The 24315-nt window shown below is 41.9% G+C and overlaps 1 protein-coding gene across 6 annotated transcripts in view; it reads right to left on the bottom strand.

Annotated features, from left to right (window-relative positions):
- LOC148540598 (microtubule-associated protein tau-like) overlaps positions 1-20941 on the bottom strand; it is a 137564-nt gene extending 116623 nt beyond the window's left edge. For 2 of the 6 annotated variants that reach the window (XM_088442208.1, XM_088442241.1), the window contains exons 1-2: positions 20823-20939; positions 19983-20224 (exon numbers count right to left, since the gene is read on the bottom strand). The gene's annotated coding sequence lies outside the window, so the exon portion shown is untranslated. Of the gene's footprint in view, positions 1-19982; positions 20225-20822 lie in introns of all 6 variants that reach the window. The other 4 variants (XM_088442232.1, XM_088442249.1, XM_088442258.1 and 1 more) reach the window with 4 other exon arrangements.
- Between the last annotated feature and the right edge of the window lie 3374 nt (positions 20942-24315).

Here is a 24315-nt window from a genome sequence, read left to right as displayed (position 1 = left end):
CAGATTATAACCGCAATTTGGACATTAGCATAATCTTATTGACCAATTTCCTCCCCCCCCAAAAAAAAAACACTGTTCAAGAGGCTTAATGGAATTATTTCATTAATTTGATAATGTTTATATTATTTCTTAAAGAAAAAAAGAAAATAATGGTTGTAAGATTCCAAAATTATTTGTCTAATTTGAATTCTAACAGTACAGAATAGTGACCAAGACTGAGCAAGCAGAATGAAGAATTTAGGCCATACGCCGAAGCACATACTGTATCTTAGCACGCCCTGTTAGATATCTAGGGATGTGAGTAAAATATTAGAAAAGGGATCCGGTTAAGATCTCGCCACAGGGAATGCCAGCGCTTAGAATACCGGCGCCGATATCCTAACCCTGTCGGGATGCAAGCGTCGGGATTATGCCCGCCTTGATCCCGAGCGCCTGCATCCTGTAACCAACCTATTAGAAAGATACTGTAGGAGGTTTCTATGTCAGTGATTGGGGAGAAAGGGGTGAAATGATATACAATTTAAATAAAATAGCCCAGAGCCTGCCAATTTACCTGATTACAGAAGACGTTTGGACAACTCCTAGCGGCAAGGAGGCTCTGGTCAAAAGAGCTAGATTGTCACAAACTGCACTCCTCTCTGCAGCCGCCTGGTTACTTACCTAGAGTCCCGCTCCATGCTCAGGGTTGTGGCTTTCTTCCTCCAGCTCTGGCAGATTTCTCATGTCTCTGCAGTCTCCAGTGGTGCCCGGGCTTCCACGTGTGGCATCCCTGTCGGCACTGGCTGCTGGGCGCCGCCATGACAGTAGGAATCAGGTGACCTGCCTTCCACCAACAGGAGACCAGTACACTCTCACCTGACACCTTCAGCCAATCCAAACTCTCCCAGGGGTATAAAAGGATTTCTTTGCACACAGCACTTGCCAGTGCAATGTTATTCACAGCCTAGCTGTGTGCTATTCAGTGAGCTCCTGCAAATTGTCTTTCTTTGCCTAGAGACTCCTAGTGCGCTTACCACTTTGCTGCACTACTAGCTGCAGCATTCCGGTCACATTCCGGTGTTCCAGCATTCTGGGCCCATTCCAGTGTTCCAGCATTCCGGTTTCATTATGGTGTTCCAGCATTCTGGACCCATTCCGGTTATTCAGCATTCCGCTCCAGAGCTACTCCGGGTTCCACATGATCAAGTATCCTACTGGTTCTACCCTGGTTGACGTACTGAAGCTCTCCCTATTCTATCTACCTGCACCTGTATGCATCAAGTACTTATCCTCTGGTTCCCATCAAGTCTGTTCCTCCAGTTTCCAGTAGCCATATCTTGCCTACCAATTAACACACAGTGCACTCCAATATCTCTGTTCTAGTCCATGACTAGGAATTATATTAGGCCTCCCAGCTTTCAGCTGCTCATACTCTCCAGCCAAAGACTCCAGTCCGGTTCCAAAGACAAATACAAACATGACACTTGCCTCCTTGCTATCCAGGTGAAGCCCAGTTGTAGTCAAGAAGCCAACGGAGTCAAGATAACACAGAGAGGCAACAAAGGACCCAAGGCTTGGTAAACTGAGTCCCGTATCCTAATAGGTGATCATAGGGTACCGATCCCATTATAGATCAGGCATTAGGACTATGGGCACTGTAAGGGTGGGCATTAGGCCCAGTGATATATTTGAGCACTAGGCCTGTGAGGCAGTAGAGCATACAGCACTAGTATAAAAGATGGCACAAGGCCCTAAAATTAGGAAGCTCTCAAGACCCTCTACTTCATCAAAGCCTTCCAGCTCTCATCCTAACCCGCTGCTCCATCTTTCTCACTGTCTACCCCATCTGTGTCACCTCTCTCTATCTACCCCTCCCCTTTAGAATGTAAGCTCTCAGGAGCAGGGTCCTCTTCCCTCATGTGCTTCTCCTTCCCTCACTCATACGATCGTCTACTACTAACTCCCCACAAGGGCACCTAACACTTGGTTGCTAATGCCCTGCTGCTTATTTGAGTGTTATGATCACTAATACTGCAATGTTTATAACCATGTTTTCTTTTTTGCTCATTTGTTTATGTACTTTGTAATGCACTGCAGTACCCTTGTGGCGCCATATAAATAAAGGATAATAATAATAGGCAGCATAGCCAATGTGGGCGGATTGTGTGCTCTTTTGCAGAGGCTGGGTAATGCTGAGCATACATTATACAATTATCTGTCAGATATCTGTCCAATCTGGCTGGTTGGAATGAAAACCTGGTAATGTATGGGAGCAAATGACAGTCGATCATATGGTTTTAAACACTGGAAAACGGACAAAAAACAATTGTTCAAATTGATTAAATTCGTGTGTTTTAACCAGTTTGTCTGAATGAATGACCATTTTTGTTAGTTTTCCAGTGTTTGTGAGCAAATGGTCGATTGTCAGTTGCTCCCATACATTACCAGGTTCTTATTCCAAGCAGCCAGATTGGACAGATATCTGACAGATAATTGTATAGTGTATGCCCAGCATTAGAGTGCAGTGTTCAGGGCAGTCTGTGCAACATCTCTACGGCCTGAAGGTAAGGGCAGGGAGAGCCAGGTAAGTGCACTAATACACCTGCATCACACCCAACCTCAATGCCTCTTCACACACCTGTTCATTAATCAGCAAAACATGTGGCTCAATGCATAGAATTACCAGAATGGAGAAGAAATTTTGATCTAGGTAACTTTGGAGTGATTGTTGGTGCCAGATAGGGTGGTTTGAATATCCCAGAAACTAATGATCTCCTGGGAGTTTCATGCACCACAGTATTTACAGTTTACAAAGACTGGTGCACAAAACAAAAAACATCCATTGAGCTGTAGTTCTGGTTCAAGCTGACAGGAACAAGACAGAAAATCACATAACAATGCATTACAACAGTGGTATGCAGAAGAGCATTTCTGAATGCACAGCACGTTGAACATTGATGTAGATGGAATACAGCAGACCACACCAGGTTCTCCAGGAAACTGGGGCTACAGGGGGTTCATTATCACCAAAGTAGGCAATGGAAGAAGTCAAAAAAAGTCAGGAAAAAGTAAACTGCAACAAAATGCAGATCAAAGGGTCAGAATTTGGTGTATTGGTGTAAAGAAAATGTATTTATGGATCTACTTTTCTTGGTACACATTAGGCCTCTTGAGTATTGTTTAAATTAAACAGCCACCCTGAGTATTATGGCCACAGTCTGCCCATTTTCTGATGGCTGCTACCAGCAGAATAACACACCATTCACAAAGAACATGTCATCTGAAGCTGTTTCCACAAACATGACAATAAGCTCAGTGTACTCCATCGGCCTCCAATAGGCCCATGGAGTACACTGGTATGTGATAGAACAGGATATTAGCAGTTTGAATTCTGCAAGACTGCAGCAACTGCCCAACACGATCATGTCAACATGGACCACAATGTCACTCTAAGTAATGTTTTACAGCACCTGGTTGAATCCATACCACAAATAATTCAGGGAGATTGCTACTATTTCAGGAAGTCTCCCTGATAATCAGGGAGAGTTGGCAAGTACAGAGCCGTAACTAGTCTTTTTGGTGCCCTGTGCAAGAAAGAGCATTGGTGCCACCCCCCATTTTTCAAATAGGGACATAAGGCACCTGAAAAAGGGCAATGGCCTCATGGGGAAGGACCAGTGTAGAGATAGGAGAGGCCAGGAGATGCTGAGGATAAAAGAAGAGGAAGTTACAAGTTAGAATGACAAAAAACAGGAAAATTGACAGGCCCAAACAGCGCCCCCTGCCCTACGGTGCCCTGTGCCGTGGCACAGGTTGCACTACCCTAGTTACGGCCCTGGGCAAGTATGACCTGGATACTAGACTATGATGCAGCACCTACAACTTTCACACATGCAGGTATATACATTGGCCCAATAAATTGTATTCTTGATTATTACTGATTAATTACATCATCTTGTAGTATTTTCATGCCTTTACTTTATACTGATCAATATCATATACCATGGGATTCATTACATGCCCTTAATATTTAATATGAGTACTGCATATAATGTGCTTTAGCAAAGTGGAGCTAGTGAGGGACATTTATAAAAACTGATACATAGCTGTCTGTGGGAAAAAGTACTGTAGTATTGTAACCAGTAGCAACCAACATTTTCTTTTGTTTAATCTGCACTAGAAAAAAATACTTAATAAAGTAACTTTTTAATAAATGTCTCAAAATATGTTTAGGTGTAATGGATATATATATATTTGTAATTCTTTATATAGAAAGCTCACAAGTACAATAAACATTACAAATGAGCCATTTTTTTAAATTAAATAATTAGCAATAAGCATATGGGGGGGTCAGTAGAGGGTGTGGGAGGGTATTGGGGGGAACAGGACTACCAAGGGAAGCAAAATACCATAAAGAATACCAGATGCTAGACAAGAAGCATTATAAGGAAGATAAAAGTGCCGTTTGGAGAACAGCAGAGAAAAGTATCAAGTTAATTAGGGGGTTTTGTCAAAGAGGAGTTGGATTGGGGGGAGCAGACTCAGCCATCGCGCATGGATCAGATATGGGTAATGATCGTGGGGAGCAGAGGAGGCAAAGTGCTATCGTATGAGAGCCACGGGGCCCAAACCTGCGAAGATAGTAGGTGATATTTTCCATTTCCGCTATATGCCAGATTTGTGATTTTAGGGCAGAGAGGGTTGGTGGAAGAGGATTTTTCCAGTTACGAGCAATCAAACTTCTAGCAGCAACTAAATGTGGGACAACAATTTAACAGAGCGGTTGCTTAGAACAGGAGTGGTGTAACTTAAAAGGAAGCTCCATGGGTCTTTTGGAATCGGGTTTCTAAAGACAGTGTTCAAAAGAGCATGAACCGAGGTCCAGAAAGGTTCAAGAGCCGGGCAGGTCCACCAGATATGGGTGAGAGTACCTCGGACACCACAGTTTCTCCAACAGAGGTGTGAAGCAGAAGGGAACATATGGGAGAGCCGTACTGGGGTATAGTACCAACCGTAATATAATTTATAAGAAGTTTCTTTAAGACGAGTAGAGGTAGAGGTTTTAGCAATTGCAAGTCTCATGTCGTCACAAGCCTCTTCGTCAGGTGGAGGACCAAGATCTATATCCCAGGAGGATTCATGGGGATTATTAGGTAGCGTAGCATCGATGAGAATGCTGTATATTTGAGAGATCATCCCTTTAGACATGGGACAATATTTACAGAGTCGTTCAAAAGGAGTGAGGTCGCGGAGAAGTTGGGCCTGTGGTAAGGAGCTTAAAAAGTGTCGTATTTGGAAATATTCAAAGGGATTTAGGGATTGTGTTGGACATTGCAGTTGTAGGTCTGAGAGAGAAAGCCAGAGCCCTTGTGAGCTAAAATCAACAGGAAAGTTAAGGGACACTGTTATCCACGACTTTGTGCGGGCCGTATGCAAACCTGGGGGGAAATTGGGGTTACACCATATGGGGGTAAGAGGAGATATAGGAGTGGTAATAACAAATTTAAGTGAGTATAAAACCCATATGTGTAAAAGGAATTTAAGTGTTGGAGGAAGTTTAGAGGAATGAGGCAGGGCCGAAACTAGGATTTTTGTCACCAGGGGCAAGACAGTAATTTGGCGCCCCCCATGTAATTCCCCCTGCAGTAGTGCCCATATTGTAATGCCCCCATAGTAATGCCCATATGTTAATACCCCCATAGTAATGCCCCTGTAGTGCCCCCATACAGTAATGCCCCTGTAGTGCCCATGCTCCCATATTAATGCCCCTGTAGTGCCCATGCTTTCATAGTAATGCCCCTGTAGTGCCCATGCTCTCATAGTAATGCCCCTGTATTGCCCATGCCCCATAGTAATATCCCTGTAGTGCCCTTACAGTAATGCCCCTGCAGTGCTCATGCCCCCACAGTAATGCCCCTGTGGTAATGCCCCTGTAGTGCCCATGCCCCAATAGTAATGCCCCTGTAGTGCTCATGCCCCATTAGTAATGCCCCTTATTGCCTATGCCCCCATAGTAATGCCCCTGTGGTAATGCCCCTGCCCCCATAATAATGCCCCTGTAGTGCAGCTTATTAAAAAAAAAAATACTTACCTTGAACCCCGCTCCTGCATCCAGCGTCGCGTCCGGTCCGCCGGCTGCTCCTTGGAACTATGGGGGAGATGTCATGACGTCTCCCCCATAGTGCCCGTGGGGAGAGCCGGAAGCTGGAGTTCGGGAGAGAACTCCAGCCTCCGGCTCCGGCTACACCGCGTCGCTGCAGAGAAGGAGCCGGGCGCCCGCTGGTAATAAATATTACCAGCAGACGTCCGGCTTGGAGCCTCTCTGCAGCGCCGGGCTGGAGGTCACTGGCACCAGGTACAGCGGCTCACCCGGTGCACGTGCACCTCCAGCCCCCCCCCTAGTTGCAGCCCTTAAGGAGGACAGTGTTTCTTTTGTAGGCCCCATAGGGAAGATATGCAAAAACAAAGGTTTGGGGAATTGATATAGCTGGATTCAATATCAAGCCAGGAGGACGTTCCGTGGGGGGAGTAGGAGAAAACAATTTGGGAAAAGTGTGAAGTCAGATAGTAGAGCTTAAAATCCGGGAGACCTCTACCCCCCTTGGAAATAGGTTTTTTAAGGATGGTCGAAGATAGCCGAGGGGGTTTACCATCCCAAATAAAACGGTTGATAGATTTCTGAAGGTTTTGAAGGAGGGTAAGGGGAACTGCCACTGGGAGGGTCTGGAAAAGGTACAGCTATTTAGGGAGAATATTCATTTTGACTACGATGATCCCGCCCAGCCACGAGAGTATAAGACGTTTCCAGGAGGTCAGATCCGCTTGTAGTTTCGTAAAAAAGCTGGGGAAAACTTGATAAATGGGGACAGATGGCAGCCCTGCCTGGTGCCATTTGAGATAGGGAAATGGTTGGAAGGGACGCCCTTGATGGAAACACTAGGAAAGGGAGTGGAATAGAGGGCCATGACACCAGTCAGGAAGTCTCCCAATATCCCAAATGATAGTAGGGTTTGGGACATAAAGGTCCAGGAGATCCTATCGAAGGCTTTTTCAGCATCGAGAGAAAGGATAACAGCCGGGGACCTCCTAGAATTTATGGTATGAATTAAATCTATGGACCTACAGGTATTATCCCGAGCTTGACAGCCTGGGACAAAGCCGACCTGATCATAATGGACCAAGGAGGGAAGGACCTGGTTAAGTCTATTGGCTAAAATTTTAGCATATATTTTAACATCTAGGTTGAGGAGGGAATGGATATTTTAAATGTATTTTCCTTTATTCAAGAATTACTCTGCAGTCACCGTGTCTCATTTCATAGTGGCTCAAAGGTGCAATGTACATTACAACCACAACAATCACTAAGCAATGAGCTTATAAATGCCCTGTGCAGGGTAACCGTCTTGTGATTGTCCATTACCTTACTATAGCGGCCCTATTGCTCAAGCAGAAAGGCTCTTGTGGTAATTGTAGACTATCATAGAACCCCTTGCAACTTTCAATATTCTCAAACTTTCCATTAAGGGGTATAACATCCCATGGGGCAGATGTATGAAGCTCTGGGAAGTGATAAAGTGCAGAGTGATAAACGACCAGTCACTCAGCTCCCAACTGTCATGTTACAGGCTGTGTTTAAAAAATGACAGTTAGGAGCTGATTGGTTGGTTGTTTATTACTCTCCACTTTATCACTCCCCATAGCTTCATACATCTGCCCCCATATGTCTAACATCATACCTATCTCTATTCTCTCTATATATTTTCTTTCATATCTATCTCTCATATGTTGTTCTGTTTTTTTCCTTTCTCTCACACTGTTGTGCTTTTCTTTCATCCCTTTTCTCTCTATTTTTCACTCTTCTATCGTTACATCTTTTCTTCTAATTCGTTCTATTTTTTTTCCATTTTACACTCCCTTCTGGGTTATTTGGGGTACTTTGTGGAGAGAGGGACATGTATTTTGCCAGCTTCTCCTTGGATGTGAGAACCGTGCCCACTACAGTGTTCCAATGCACAAGCTGTGCCGTTAAGGTCAGAGATGTCCATCAGCCACTGTCAGCATTTTTAGGACTATGATTTGTCTCATTAACATAGAATGAACCAATTAATTCTCCACCATAAATCACCAGGCCTGTGAATTCACACTGTGGTCTGTGATGGACCTGACATGTCTGGATTTCAATATGTATTTTATTTGGATGTGTATTTTAAATATATTTTATGTGGATCTGGCTTGTTTCTGTGTAATTTATGTGAATGTGGCTATTTAAATGTTTTCTATATTGCTCTGGCTTTTTCTTTCACTTCAACAGTGAAAAAATTATATTGGGAACTTTATGTAAATTGTGGGAACTTTATGTAAATTGTGTATTTTCAATGTGCTGGGCTCGTCCCCAGTGTGACTAAAAACGGGTGTGACACAAGGCCATGCTCCTGCAAATGTCATACCACAGGTGTGCGCACAAAAATGGGGCATGGTCTTGTGACAGCTAGGCCACGCCCCATTTTTGCAGATGCGCGCATGCGATTGGCTCTTCAACTTGACCACAGATATTTTTGGGCTCTTTGCTTCTGACTGATTGGCCACCCCTGTTCTAGGTGCTCCAGGGGGCACAGGAAAAACATTCCTCCTAAATCTAATTGTGCCAAAGTTTGTAGCTGAAAGCAGATTGCAGTTGCCCCCTCAGGTATTGCAGCAACGTTGCTTATTGCTTATACAACATTGTTTACAACTGAGTGCTGAGATAACAGTGGCTAAAATGTACAAAATGAAGGCTGCAGATGGACTTCAAGTTCAATTCTTCAACCCAGGCAACGCCAGGTATCCCAGTTAGTGGTGAATAGCTAGCGAGTGTTTTTCAGTTAATGAAAGTCTTTACATTTTGGGGTACAATAACATTTCTGTAAAGGGATTTTTAAATGTATATATACAAGTTTGTAAAACTTGGAAAAAAACACTTTCAACGCCTATCTGTAAGTTCATAACAACCCTTTCTCATCAATGCAACACCTCAATATACATGACATACAGCATTAAACCCATTTTTCTTATTTTTAGAAAAAATGACATGAAACATTACCTGTCTTTATTGGTCATATATTCCTATTTAAAAACCTCTAAATACATTATTAATCTTTTATTAATCTTTAGGAGGCTTGTACCAGAGGTGTCCTGACATTTTCACATGAAATAAGGCATTCCTCCTACATTTCACCTAATCCGTAGCTGCAATCTAAAATCCACGTTAACTCCCATTGGGGCGATTCAATTCAGCATGAAGCTGAGCAGCCCTGGGAAAGGAGTTCCCAGAGCTATTCAATTGAGAATGCAGGTTACCGTGCCTTACACTGGGTGTCTAGTCGCGTAACTGGCATTCTCTGACTAACGTGCCGGCCGCCAAGCTGTTAGCGCTGCGCTCAGCCAGAAAACAGCATCGCGGCCGGCACTTAAGTCAGATTTCTGCTCGCACCCTTAGGAGGGTGCGAGCAGAAATCCTACAGTCGGACTATTGAATAGCTCCGGGAACTCCTTCTCGGGGCTATTCAGCATTGCGCTGAATTGAGTCGCCCCCATTGAGACCCACATTAACTTAACATTTTCTAATTGAATAGCAAAAGGTTTTTGGTCAACCCACAGCTAATTGAATCTCCCCCATACATTTCATTAGGATTTTGTAGTGTTCAGTTCGACATTTCTATGCAAACACTAAAAGAAGCTATTGAATTATAGAATGATTTGTAGAATGATTTGACTTGAAGATGGAATCAAAGGGGCTGAAAACATAATAATCACTTGTAAGTATTGACTTTAAGAATAACATATTATCATTCATTTCAAGTATTTCATTAAATATAATACAGCAAAATAAGTTGCATTAACAAAGGCATTAAAGTCAATAGGACTGAATTAACTAAGGGCTCAATAAATAAAATGTGATGCAATATGATACCCAAAGGATGCTGAATAGGACATGGTTATGGTTTCCATCTGAAGACATGCATTTCAGAAAGATGGGGAATATATGAAAAGAGATATACTATAGAGTTTTCATTTTAATATACTTCTACAGTGTCACAAAAATGAAATAACTTGCCCTTCTCCTTTCCTAACTGTGTACATACATACACACACAAACCAGAATGATTAAGCAGTGGATTATAGCGGCACATGTAATCCTGTGTGACCCTAGCGTACCTTGCTCTAAAAACTGGGGCACTGCCACACACATTTACTCTAGAAAGCAAAAAACTTTTATTATTAATAATCATTTTACTGCATCATTTGCCACAGTACTGAGCTCATGTGAACCAGTTATTATCAATAACAATATTAGAGCATTGAAACATAAAATGTGAGCACAAATTTGATATCTGATAATCGTAGTCGTCAGAAGACTGCTGTTGGTCTCTGTTATCAGCCAAAGTGCGGACAATTTGGGAACTGATCCTATTGCACAGCCATTCTGTATCATTTGCATAGCTGTATTATGGAACAAAGGGGGTCATTCAGATCCGCTCGCGAGCAAAGTTCGCTCGCTAGCGGGTCGATGTTGTGAGACTGCGCATGCGCACGGGGTCTCGCACCAAAGGGGGCGTGCTGTCGATGGTGACTGACAGCTCGCCCCCTGTGGTGGGCGTGCCAGGGGCGTGGCGGCCAGACGGAGGCGTTCCCATGGGAACGCCTACCGTCTGAGTCCGGCCCCACTGACATCAGTAATGATGTCAGTGGGAGTGACTTTGGCTCTGATAGAGCCAAAATCACTCCTGGGCTTGCGGCAGCGAGACCCTAACGCAGGGTCTCGTCGCAAGCCCGATGGTCGCGATGGTCTTTGACCATTGCGGCCATCATCATGGACGCTCGCTATAGCTGTGGGTGGTAGCCCACAGCTATGCGAGCGTCCATGAGGACGCTCCAAAAAAAGGTAGGAGGGCCCTGATTCAGAGCGAGCGCTCTGGTCAGAGCGTTCAGCTCTGAATCAGGCCCAAAGAGCCCATTTGAATTACTCATACCATGTAATATAGCCAACAAATGGATACAAAGAATAGGTCAAACCCAAGAAATAAACCACAACAAAAAGAAACCTTCTGTACAGCATTTTGACAGCACAAAGTTGTGTATCTTTTTTTGGGTATAGATGGGTTAGCAAATTGGCCTAAATGCACACCTGTGAGCTACTGTATATAAGGATTTTTTTCCAAGAGCTGACATCTGTGCATGCTCCGCATATGACTAGATTACTATCACAGAGGAAAATCTGTGCATGTTCCGCGTATGACTACATTACTATCACAGAGGAAAATCTGTGCATGCTCCGCGTATGACTAGATTACTATCACAGAGGAAGATCTGTGCATGTTCCGCGTATGACTAATTACTATCACAGAGGAAAATCTGTGCATGCTCCGCGTATGACTAGATTACTATCACAGAGGAAAATCTGTGCATGCTCCACGTATGACTAGATTACTATCACAGAGGAAGATCTGTGCATGTTCCGCGTATGACTAGATTACTATCACAGAGGAAGATCTGTGCATGCTCTGCATATGACTAGATTACTATCACAGAGGAAGATCTGTGCATGTTCCGCATATGACTAGATTACTATCACAGAGGAAGATCTGTGCATGCTCCGCGTATGACTAGATTACTATCACAGAGGAAGATCTGTGCATGTTCCGCGTATGACTAGATTACTATCACAGAGGAAGATCTGTGCATGTTCCGCGTATGACTAGATTACTGTCACAGAGGAAGATCTGTGCATGCTCCGCATATGACTAGATTACTATCACAGAGGAAGATCTGTGCATGTTCCGTGTATTATTAGATTACTATCACAGAGGAAGATCTGTGCATGCTCCGCGTATGACTAGATTACTATCACAGAGGAAGATCTGTGCATGCTCCGCGTATGACTAGATTACTATCACAGAGGAAGATCTGTGCATGCTCTGCGTATGACTAGATTACTATCACAGAGGAAGATCTGTGCATGCTCCGCATATGACTAGATTACTATCACAGAGGAAGATCTGTGCATGTTCCGCGTATGATTAGATTACTATCACAGTGGAAGATCTGTGCACGCTCCGCGTATGACTAGATTACTATCACAGAGGAAGATCTGTGCATGCTCCGCGTATGACTAGATTACTATCACAGAGGAAGATCTGTGCATGCTCCGCGTATGACTAGATTACTATCACAGAGGAATATCTGTGCATGTTCCGCGTATGACTAGATTACTATCACAGAGGAATATCTGTGCATGTTCCGCGTATGACTAGATTACTATCACAGAGGAAGATCTGTGCATGTTCCGCGTATGACTAGATTACTATCACAGAGGAAGATCTGTGCATGTTCCGCGTATGACTAGATTACCACCATGGAAATTAAGCTATGCAGGCATCAGAATCCACCAAATTATGGGAATGGGTACTATTAGAGGCAAGTCCTGGATAAATATATATAAATATTTATATATATAATGTGCCAGAATAAGGGATGATAGAGACCCACCTGATGAGGTTCCCCTTGACATTGTAGGTAGGCATACATTTTTGTCCAAACATGGCCAAAGAGCCTTATTTACACTCCATGTCAATTGTTAAAGTTTATTATAAAGGTTTTGATTATCAGTATTCTTAGTGCTTAGAGTGTGAACCTATTATTAAAATGCAATTCTTTGGGTGCCCAAAGGTTGAGATGTGTAGGAACAAGCCTGCTTTGTCTTTAAAGCAAATAGGAAGCATGATGGCGCAATGGCTAGCTTGCTGTCTCACAGCACATTTGTTTGACTCCCACAAAGGCCCTATATACAGATGTGTCCTCACTCATCTTTGCTGCAGTCGCGAAAAACAGCCCCACCCTGCGCGCCTGGTCCCTTTAGACTCTACGAGCACATGGCATCTTTTTTTTGGCGAAAATGCGATGCGACTAGGACATACCAAGAGACTGTGCTGATTAATTTGCTATGCAACACTTGTATATCTGTGTGCAACCGAGTCTCTGAATCAGCATGCAAAGTGATACAATGCAGGGGCCACAACTTTCCCCCACACCAAGTTCCATTTACAGACTCAGTCATACAAAGATACACAAGTGTCGCATAGCAAATTAATCAGCACAGTCCCCTGGTGCGTCTTAGTGGCGTTGCATTGTGACTTGACGAAACGCGTTGGTAGGCTGACTATACATCTCCATGAACTCTTCAATCTCCTTTTCACCTAAAAGATAAGCATACTGCAGTTTTTTTTATCCTCCTAACTATATTACTCTTTGTTATGGTTTTATGTACATTGTCTATGTTTTTTTATCACTGTAGGTGTCATGTCTATGAATTAAACTATATATTTTTTTTATTAATTATGTATCACCCTTTATTTAGCTAAGGTATATAGTTTTTAAACACTTATTTATTCACCTGTATTTAAACTATTTATTAATGCTTGTAGGCTAGCTTGTAAATTATTCATTTGGCACTTTATGCGCTCATTTTTGCACTTTTATGAGCTTGTGTTTATGATTTAAGAACACTACATATGAATTATTAAGTGTTTTTCACAGATTTATTGAATTATTTAAATAGAGTGCACTAAGCACTTTTGTCGCTCACGTTTCAACCCCTGTGTACACAATATATATATATATATATATATCTCACAAACTTCTGATGAAGCCAGATGATCTTTGTCCAGCGAAACGCGTTACGCGATCTATATACAACTCTAAACGGACTTTAGATGTGACCAGGGGTGTCAGCTCTGTTTTTTCATATTGATTTTATTGTAATAAATGTGATATTATTCTATGACACATCCATTTCTCAGTTTTTAATATTTGATATAACTTACTAATAAGCGCTGGTTTCCATTTTTCTGTATACTCGATACCTATTTAGGGACTGACAATCCCTTACCAGCTGCTACATGATAGCGCACTGAGTCTTTTTTTTTTTTTAATATTGCATCAGCTGTGCAGTACAGCCGATGGCAGATATATATCAGCGCATCGTGCTGTGTGTATGGGTAGTCAGCCAACCGCCCCTTAGCTTGCTGCAGAGGCCACCGGTGACTGATATCACAACTGGGTGGGCATATGTAAATGCCCACCCATTTGGGACGTCAGACACAAAAGATCGGGCCGACGTTTGGTAAGTGTGTATGCACTTACCTTATTGTCAGATAGGACGGCGGATCAGCAGTATGGCCGATTCGTCATCCTAGTGTGTACCCAGCTTTAGTCTCTGTCCAATGTGCATATCTGTCTGTCCCATGTTTGCTTCTATGTATGTGTCCCATGTATATGTGTCTGTGTGTCCCTTGTGCATACTGTATGTGTGTCTGTCTATCTTGCCTGTATGTCTTGTGTGTTTGTGTGAGACATTGGAGAGGTGGAGGATACAGATGAGATAGCATTTAATATGTCTTTGTATTTTATTAAATAGTGTTAAGAAAACATCTAAATTTAGGGTTAAAATGAATTTCCCAAGGCTTCAGCCATTCATTTACACCTACTGTACCCCCACTTCTAAATCTGTACTTCGACTATTGCACAAGACAGGATAGCGTTCTAACAGATGCAGCTTGACAATGTTAGAAGTAAATGCTTTATTATGATACAAAGAAATACTTTCTCCTAACAATATATCCCACCCATCTCGAGATGCATAGGTTTCTGCATGGACAGCAATGCACCTGGTTTACTACAAGTCATCATCATCAGTGTCTACTTGAACCTGCCCTATACTTGGTGCAAAATATATGTCTACGCCTAAGTGCTGGTCTGTATGGGTCACATTCAAGTGAGCATTGAACTTTGCCTACATGAGAATACACTCTAAAATCGTAATGTCTGATATGTGTAAAATGTGTGCAAATTCACCCATGATACACTACACAAACAGGCCTAAGTTTAACTCTGCAGCAGTCGCTAGGAGTTTGCTGCAGTGAGCAAGTAGAATGTTTTCACCCAGGCTTTGAGGACCCTGCCCAAGTAAGTACAATATCTGTATAGGAGTAGGTGAGTATCGCATGCCGGCGTCATTGATCCAGGGACATGTCACAGCACTCAGCACTTAAACAAAGGAATGTTGTACTGTCCTTGAAAATTTGGACAAGTCTAGCCACATTTCCATCAATATAAAATAAACTTCCTGACAAATGAAAATATACAAATGCTATATAAAGACAATCCTGATGTCCCATGATTCCCATGGTAAGTTTAGGACATAAAGTAAGTGCAGTTAAGTTTTATTTTTGGATAAAAAGGAAAGAATGAAAAGCAGTGGTCCTAACGGTAGTACAGTAGGGTGGGTTTTCAAGTGTCAATTGTAGTTAGGAGCAGATTTAATTTACAGGGGCACATTGTAAGCCCACAATGTGGGTAAGGCGGAGCTGTACACATCCATGTGTTTTTTCTAAAAAGTAAACATTGAGTACAAATGAGGGCTTTCTATGTGGTGTCTACAGTGCTGAACGTTTCCATCTAGAAAAGTGCACCATTCGTAATTGCTAAATTGCTCCCATAACCCTTCCCTGTAACACATATCACACAGAGATAACAGAATGCAAGTTGATCTTATCTGCTAGAGGTTATAGGGGGTTATAACAAATAACTGCTTATAGCTCCTATGTGACGTTATGATTGTATCTGTTTTCTAGTATAGATTAAAAAAAACAAAAAACATTGGATTAGTTGCTATGGGTTACAGCTGTTTTTCTCCCCAGTTACCTGTACATCAATTTTCATTAATGTCTCCCAATAGGTCAATGCCATCATGGCTGGTCTCATCAATAACACATGAGAATGTGTGCACTACTTTTTTTCATAACAAAAGAGCAACTAATTGTTTATTAAATTACATTTTTATCCCAACATCAATAATACAACAAATAAATGAAGAAGGTGTACACTGTGTGAGCCACAATGCTATTATATTGCCAAAGGATATCCAGATTGATTTCTAGTCTAAAAAGGTTTGGGCCCAGTATTTTAATCTCCATAAAGATTTATATTATTATTATATTTAATTTATAGGGTGCCACAAAGGATCAGCATTGTACAGATTAAGTGCAACCATAAAGTGCAACCATAACGGGATATAAAGTGCAAACATTACAATACAGAGAAAGCTGGATAATTAACAAACAATTAGACATGTACAGTCATAATAACAGCAAAGTTGATGCTGGCTGAAACCTGTACCCTATTTGATGGGCCAGAGATAATGGCTATAGTGAGGGAAGGAAGAGTTTATGGGGGAAGAGGCCACTGCCTGTGAGAAACATATCTGTCTAATAATACCCATGACCCTCACAGTGCAGCAACTGAAGATATCAGCCATTCTTTGTTAGTGGTGTCCAATTAGTAACCTTTACTGTGTTGTGTTCATTATTGCAGCTACAAAATACCTGTCTACCAATGGCGTATCTACCATGGTATTATCAGTATTACTATGCAGAGCTGTATGCATCTCTACAACCGGACCGCCCCTATGTGTATGTTAACAACCATGGATGGTGTGCGACCAATGGTTTTACCATAAATTGCGGAGATCAGATTGCCATCGATGACAGACAGGAAACCCACCGAAGGCCAACTCTAGTTACCCCTCTTCAGTCGCATGTGTATTTTCCACATTACAGGGGAAGGTGGTGATATTTTGAATACCACTGTGAAATGTATTTGATCATGTTGTGATAGAAATGTATTAATTGTTTTAATAATGTGTGGGCAACTTATGTAATGCAGCAGCAAGTGCATAATTTGCGGTCTCTTTTTATTAAATGAGGAGTTATTAGTATAAATTAGGGTTGATGAGGGCTATTCATTTATTGTAGTGGCTAATAATGCAATGTTGAGGTCCGCTATTTATCAAGAATCATTTTATTTTTTTATTATTTTAATTGCTGATTTTCCCATTGTCTTTCCAAATGGCAATTTTATTAACTGCAAAAAAACCATTCCGGCATTTGCTGTTAATAAAATTTCTGTTTAAAAAGCCGCCAATTGATAATTAATGTCCCTAGTAATCCCTTGTTATTCAGCTTTCCAAGAGGTAAATACATATACCTTTTCTAAACAGGTTCCCAACATCCCAGGATATGGCCAAGATCAAGATGCAATAGATTAAGACATCAGCAGCAGATTAATATAGATGCAAGAACAGGTATGAGAAAGCAGCACAGTCTGCCAAGAGCCCAGAGTCTGCCGGGAAAATCAAGATTTGGGGAAATTGTCTTTACAGTTACAATTGGGTTTTGAAGTATGGTCCACTCACACTGCTCCATTTCACCTCTGCCAGAAGCTATAATCTTGCATAAATCACATAGGCTCACTCATTTCCTAAACACCTCTGCTTTCTGTCTTTCATATTTCTGACTTTTTTTTATCATAGATATAAAGAAAATATTGGATATCTTACAATTTATACCTAACTACGGCAAGGCACCAGCACAAAACATGCTTCAGCACATGTATTATGAGCTAAAACCAGGATGACCCTGATCAACCCTGAACAAATGACAGAACAATAGGCTAATAGTACAAATGACATGATGTACAGGTTGGGTTACAGGAATAAACATACCACGCAAATGATCATAATGTGCCAATACAAAATTGCATTTTATGCAAAGTTTATGTAAAATAATGACTATACTGGTCAACAAATTGATGGCTATAGAAAAAAAAATGCCTTATAACAAAAATGTTGTGGCTACCGTCTTGTAGCTATATTATATATATATATATATATATGTACATATATATATATATATATATATATATGAATACAGTGTATATATATATATATATATATATAAAATGACTGCCACCATAATCAATTTTTATATAGTTGGAAGAACATGTCAGCTCTGATTATATGTACAGTCTTATAGATTTGCTTAGCGCATAAACTAATACAGAAGAGGCCTTGTGGAGACCGCTATTAGGTCATATAATGTTATAAAGAATACTTATTTAATTGATCATTGTGAAGAAAAAAATATATAATTTTTTTACCATATAACCTATGCTACCCTCCCATTCTGGGAGTGTTGTGAACAAATGTACATGAGAGATACTTATTAAACAAAAGGATTTTATTTGTATATGCACACCAATCTGATGCTGTGATGGCGTGGATATAAAGCCTACAATTCAATTATCTGCCTGTTGTATAACACAAAGACAGAAAATATGCAATGCCAAAGCAAGGGACGAGAGAGGAGACACAGTCTATCCCCTTGTGTATTCTAGTGGGGGAGGGAAGCGGGAACAAAACACTAAATGGTTTGGGAGCGTAAACTACCAACAGATGTGATGGAGGGGCTCTGTATACTGAGCGTTTGGGGCTGGGAGAGAAACAAAAGCCAGGATTGATACAGCAAGGGAGGGTGCAGTGGGGACTGGTGTGTGAGGGAGATGGAAGAACATCTGCAAAGTGGGGAGATACTGTGCTGCAAGGGGTGTGTCCATGCACAATATCATGGAGAAAATATTACAAAACAGCACAATAACTGCATCTATCATACCGTAAGGACCATTATTTGCAAGATGTGACCGTATTTAAACAAATTGATAACAGGATTTGGCAACAAGGTAGTTAAAATGCAAAGACTTGCCAAGCCCTCCACAATGAACGGTCTAACCAGCGTGTCTTTAAACATTAACGTACCAATGAAGGAATACAAAATAAAAAACAAAGCATCCTCAAAAGTAGTAACGGTACAAAGCTGGCACATTATTAAATGCACAGCACAGTGTGAAATTCCTGCGCCCTACCTACCGCACAGTGAGGGCATGCATTGCCAACGCCCCACAAAAACCACGCTACTAATGCCAAATCCTAACAGAAGAGGAGGTGATTTGCACAAGACTGACCCATCCATATTCAGCTTTTGCTGTGCAACATTGATAAGGATTATGTCACCCTGCTGTGCAAGCACAGGCAGCAGTTCCCATGGATTTCCTTGCATCTCAATGAGCTCAGGAATGAAGGAATATGGGCAGGAATTAACATTTTGGGATATAGTAAGCACTATCTACCTGTTTGTCATTAAATAAAATGCCATATAAAATATATTTTTTATGTTATGTTATTGTTGTAGTAGTACATGCATGAGTACTGGAGCTGTGTTATAAACCAATTTGAGGGGGATGTTTAAGCATATTTTGCATGCAAAATAGAATTTTCATTACATGGTCACTCCCATATAAATCTCAAACATGCACATAATTCAAGTATGCAAGCACAACACACTGCATACATGTGCTAGATATGTAGTGTGACAATGAGCCCCTTATGTGACAAGGATGCAATAGAGAGATCCCCCTACCACACCTCACACCACCATGTGCTGCCATTGTGCTAGCAACCGTATACTCTGCCAGCTTTACCCACTGCTATTAACTTGTTCAGTGCCGTGGTGAGATGCCACCTTCTATGGGAGGGTTTAATGCAAGTCTCAAAATTACCTCTTCTTAAAAATCTGCAGTTGTGAGAAGCTCCTGGGAATCCCCCTCTTTGTTCTGGCTCCGTAACCAGCATATAATATGTTATGTTAATTTAAATACAAATGCATAATGTTCATGAGATACTTCACATAATGTACAATCATATGCATGCATGTATGTCAAACACATCATACATATTACTGTAAATACTGCACACCTGTAATCTGCAGACATACAATGGATGATTCACGTGTGCAGTATATGACAATGCAAATACTATCATTTACAAAAGAGGGGTCCGGTTTGCAACAACGGATTATATATATATATATATATATATATATATATATATACACATATATATACAGTATGCATTAGCAAGTATATAAATGGGTTACTGCACCGCCTTGCCCACACAACAGAAACATCTTTTGTATTACATGCATGTTAACCTGCAGCCTGCCCTGCAAACGTTATGTATCCCAGGTTATTGTATTTTCCTTCTCATAGTCTTGTACAGATAACATGCTGCTGGGTACCTGGCCGGTGCTGTCCTGGCGGTGTTGGTGCCTCCTTGATCAGCAGAGGTGCAGGAGCAGAAGAGGCAGGAGCGCGCGGCGGGGGCGCGCAGGGGAGCTGTCAGAAGAGCAGGGTCACGTGAGGAGAGGGGCGGGGGGGCTGTCAGACTGTCACTAACCGGGGCGGGGAGGGAGAGGGCCAAGAGAGAGATAGGACGGTGCTTGGAGGCTGAGCCAGAGGAATGGATTAGACAGCTGGATACCTGTGGTGGGAGAGACGATTAGTCACCATCCTCATGTTGCCCGGTGGTACAGTGATACTACATTTATCCAAAAACGCACTGTGCTGTCACACACGGCGCTGTACTGTATGCATTATACTGTGCTGTCACACACGGCGCTGTACTGTATGCACCACACTGTGCTGTCACACACGGCGCTGAGATTACTGCTACAGTAACCCATCTGCTGGGCTGGCGACAGACAATACTGCCCATTCCCACCGTGAGGACAGTGGTGTTGTTATTATTACACCCCAGGCCATCCTATAACGCAGCACAGGTGGCATGGCAAGCCCCAAGGCTGCGGCCAGTGCTAGAGACACCTGGGCCCCGGGCACTATATACAGAACAGGGCAGATAACTGACGTGCAAGGGACCCGTCGTTTGCAGCTGTGGCCACATAGTAACTGGTATATAATGTGACCCTACAAGCGGGGTATCGTATCGCTATCGCCCCGGGTGACTGCTCATCATCCCTGCAGCCCCAGGAGAAGCACTGGCTCCCGGCCGGGGCCATATGTAATACTGCTACTGCTGTGTGTGTGATACAGTGGTAGAGAGAGAGAGCGCAGTAACTCACCCCAGTGCCCCCCTCGCAATGTCACTACTGATGAGAGGCGGAGACTGAGCGTGACCGCAGCCTAGTCCGAGCGACACCCGGTGCTCGCCCTCTGCGGGTGCGCGTCCCCCTGCGGGGCGGGGCCACTCGTGAGCGGCGTCTCTCCCACGGTGACGCGCCGCGGTGGTCCTGCTGCTGCTGCTGGCTGGTGGTTACCATGGAGACAGGATCAGCAGCAGCCGCCACGCCATCCCTCCCCCTCCAGCTCCTTTGTGTGAGGGATTTGTCTGAGACATCCTCCTTCATAGGAGACCCTCTGAGTGTCATGTGAATGCCATAGGCATGTAACAAACGGAACATAAAATCTAAGCTTGCCATGTGATAATAATTCTCATATGAAGTTTTTGTTCACCCTATATGATTGTCATATATCTATATTATACACAAGAGCAGATCCAGGTTTTAAAGATTTGGCCCCCCTTCTTAAAATCATCATTAAAAACAGCAGAGGTCCACATCACATTCAGCAAAACATGTCATAGTGGGGGTTTGTAGTGTTTCAAAGGGCACCAAGACAGTATTGCATGTAACCTGCTTGGATGAACCAGTGTAGCAGCAAAGTTTACCTGGAAATAATAAGAAAAAATGTGAGTATGACCTTGAATGGGCAATCCATGGATGTTAGAAACATGAAAGTCTCACAGTTCCATCATTTATTTTATACATACACCCATGTGCGCACTTATTGACATGTTAAAACATGCAGATAAAGTTCCTCACATTTAGCAAGTGATTTGGGTTCTGCTCAGAATGTTGACAATCAAAATGTCAACACCATAATGTTGACATGTTCTGAATGTCAACAGATAACAAATCATCATCCATGATGTCAACACTGACATAATATCGACATTTTCAAAATGTCAACATATGCAATTATGAGTACAATTAGGGTTAGGGTCTGGTTAGGCTGCAATTAGGGTTAGTTTTAGGATAAAATAGCAGTGTTGACATTGTGACTGTCGACATTTACAGTGTCAACATTAAATGTTGACATTGTCATTGTTAAAATGCAATCTATGGACACTCGGAACATGTCAACATCCTGCATATCGACATTTAGACTCTGTCGACATTATTGCGCTGACATAATGAATGTCAACATTCTGATGTCGACATATCATACCACACCCAGTGATATCCCCTAATTGGCTAATCACACCAGCGCTAATATGCACTAAATGCAATGTAAGATCCACAAGCATTGCTGCAGATGGCCTGTGTACGTGGAAGCCTATTTAATATTGTTTACCATGGTACAGGATGGTGAGAACAAGTGAATTCTTTGCGCAAAGCATTTTTTTAATGTCTATGGTTTTTAAAAAATTTTTGCTGCACAATAAAAAATGATCCTTATCGCCACATTTTAATAAGGGATGATAAGTAGTATACAGGAAAATGCGGCTTACCGCAATGTTTATTTACATTTCCTAAACTACCATGCAAAGTATAGCTGCAACCATTTGCTATAAGAAACACCACAGTTTTCCTGCACATTAGTTTTTAAAAAGATACGATACTGCTTTTCCAGCAGTCATATTAAGGATACCTATGCACTGGCATAAAAACTCTGCATTTAAAAGCCATTTGTAATGCATTCTAAGGACATGTAAATGGCTGTAAAAATACAAATGATGCCAAATCTGACTGCACACATTATAGGTGTGTTTAACCCTTGGTGTGCTGCAGCACTTTTCTTTTTTTGCTACATTTCAGTGGATCCGATGATGAAAAATATAAGATCAGGGTAGGAGAGGTTGAATAGGGAAGTTAGAGCTGCATAAAGACTGCTGCACCCTAATGTCATTAAAATAGTGCTAGACACATCCCTGGATGGTGCCATGTATGACGGTAGGTGAAGCTAGACACGCCCCTCTGGTGGTGCACACCCTCATGAAATATGCTGTACATGCATATAAATCAGAGGCAAGGGCAAATCCCATAGAAGAACTTGCAATAGCCGAAAGGGTCAATCCAATTAGGTGCGAGTTTGCGAAAGCGAGTTTGTTTCATAATGCTCACATACATTGCACAAATGTGCGCAGCCGAGAAATACAAGATCCAATTAGAAATGTCAGTTCTCTGTACTCATGGCTAGGTTGTGCAATTGTTTTACAAATTGAGACCTGGGAGAAGTGCATAAAAAAGTGGGGAAATCACCCTGGACCCCAAAAAAGTGACACCTGAGATAGCAATACCATAGAGAAGGCTGTTAGTGACCATAAGGAAAGTACAGCAGGTTTTTAAAAGGTGTCGGCTGATTTTTGCACTTTTTATTAATGGTTGCAAAATGATAGCAAACAAGTGTTTTTCATCAAATGAAAGTCTTTCCAGCACTTTAGGTACAGAAAAATGTTTGTATAGTAATTTTACAGTGTTTTTATACAAGTTTGTAAAACGTTTGGATTAAACACTTTTACTTGTCATCTATCTGCAAGTACAAAAAACCCTCTTCCATCAATACATATATACCTGTCCCACATCATTTAACGCATTATTGAGCTTTTTAGCGAAATTCACCTGAAAACTTACTTGTCTTATTGGCCAAATGATGCTATTTAAATCCCTCCAGGTGCATAATTATTCATTAGAAGGAGTGTACCAAAGGTACAGCACTATGGGCCTGATTCAGAGTTGGGAACAGAGAGAGAGAAAGCACTTAACTGTGTACCTGGGCAAACCATGTTGCAATGTAAGGGGTGTAAATACATTTTTATTTTTTTTTGCATGTAGGGTAAATACTGGCTGCTTTTGTATGTAGCTCACAAATACTGCACAGCTTTATTATTACACTGCACTTTACATGTCAGTTTGGACACCTCCCTCCCACATCTAAATCTCTCTGCACATTTTAAATCTGCCCCACCTGCAGTGCAGCATGGTTTCACCAAGATGATCAGTTGAGAGAGAGATCTCTCTCTATTCCCAACTCTGAATCAGGCCCAGTGTCCCAACATTTGTACCCTAAAATAAATATTTTCCCTACCTTTTCACCTGTTCAGTGAGCTGTGCGCTAAAAAAAAAATGTAATCTAGAAAAGCAATGTGAGTTTGGAATTGGATTGCAAATATAATTTGCAGTGCAAGTTCGCCATGAAAACGTTTAGCAGAACCCAATGAACAGTCTACCAGGAATACTATGCAATCTGCAGAAGAGGACTATCCAGCGGTCAGCCTATAAGGTAAGAGGAGCGGGGACCGTTAGTATGCACGTATGTGTCTAAGTTTGTGACTTTATATATAAGTGTGTGCGACTATTATTATTATTATCCTTTATTTATATGGCGCCACAAGTGTTCCGCAGCTCCTGACAAAGTACATAAACAAATAATTTGACAACTGACTTACAGTACAAAATAGGACAAGGACATGGATAATATAGATTGATACATAAGTGACCATAACACCTAGATATGCAACAGAGCGTAAGCAACCAAGTGTTAGGTGCCCTGGTG

The sequence above is a fragment of the Taudactylus pleione genome, unplaced genomic scaffold (assembly GCF_031769625.1).
Source record: "Taudactylus pleione unplaced genomic scaffold, aTauple2 ptg000018l, whole genome shotgun sequence".
NCBI lineage: Eukaryota > Metazoa > Chordata > Amphibia > Anura > Myobatrachidae > Taudactylus > Taudactylus pleione.
This window is presented reverse-complemented; position numbering and strand designations above follow the sequence as displayed.